This window comes from Mustelus asterias, chromosome 30 (genome assembly GCF_964213995.1).
Source record: "Mustelus asterias chromosome 30, sMusAst1.hap1.1, whole genome shotgun sequence".
Lineage (NCBI taxonomy): Eukaryota > Metazoa > Chordata > Chondrichthyes > Carcharhiniformes > Triakidae > Mustelus > Mustelus asterias.
This window is the reverse complement of record NC_135830.1, coordinates 15,335,933-15,336,940: the sequence shown is the minus strand read 5'-3', so window position 1 is coordinate 15,336,940 and position 1,008 is coordinate 15,335,933. Positions and strand designations below refer to the sequence as shown.

Here is a 1,008-nt window from a genome sequence, read left to right as displayed (position 1 = left end):
TGATGAAAAACGATTTTTTAAAAGATTCTTCTTCTAGTTCACTTACAGTGTCACTTGTATCTGTCTTTTTGAGCACACACTACTATCAGATATTTCAGATGGTGAATAACCATATTAGTCTGCACCTAAAAACCCATTAAATTCTGTTGTCGACTGAACGAGATGCGAATAAGTGCGGTGTCAAAATCGAACTTTCCTGTCAGTGCGTCAAAAAAAAAGCGTTTCTTATTTCACAGAAAGCATTTGAGGGTGATGCCAGAGTAATGATGACATGCCTTTAACATCGAGGCTCTGATCATGATGAGCAACAAAATGCAATCAAACAATTTTCTCTTACATGACTTGAGGAAGCTTAAAGAATGCTTCTGCCTGGTTTCGAACCAGGGACCTTCCGCGTGTTAGGTGAACGTGATAACCGCTACACTACAGAAACAGCTTGAGCCACAACTCAGCAAATCTGCCTCTCTGCAATGTTCAACTACGCTGTGTTGCTGCAGGTTCCGATGGTGAGACTGAGAGCCCATGTCACTGAATTCAGGAAGATAACCGTTACTTTCAATCTGATTCTGCGACTTATCCTGAACATCAAAATTCAAAATCGTTCTTCTGGCAAATATCTAAGGGAGCAATGATTTCTGCCCATTCGTTAATGCATCATTTTCATCTTTCTTCGAATAATCTCAGTCAATTGTACTCAGTAATGAAATCAAACTACCGCGGATGAGAAAACAGACAATGCTGTAAAATCTCACAATGTCTGACAGCGCCTGTAAGGAGTGAAAAGAGCGGACGTTTCGAGTCCAGATGAAACTTTTTCAAAGGTCATTGTACAATTGTTTCACTATTTACTTTCAGTGCATTATTTAACACTTATGTCTTCATAAAGTTGGGGTCTGATGTTGCAGTTGTATAGAACGTTGATTCGGCCGCATTTGGAATACTGCGCCCAGTTCTGGTCGCCACACTACCAGTAGGGCGTGGACGCTGTAGAGAGAGTGCAGAGGAGGT

At 41.1% G+C, this 1,008-nt stretch overlaps 1 non-coding gene across 1 annotated transcript; it reads right to left on the bottom strand.

Annotated features, from left to right (window-relative positions):
- Positions 1–360: 360 nt before the first annotated feature.
- Positions 361–433, bottom strand: trnav-aac (transfer RNA valine (anticodon AAC)). The gene has a single exon. It is a non-coding gene; the product is annotated as a tRNA-Val (tRNA).
- Between the last annotated feature and the right edge of the window lie 575 nt (positions 434–1,008).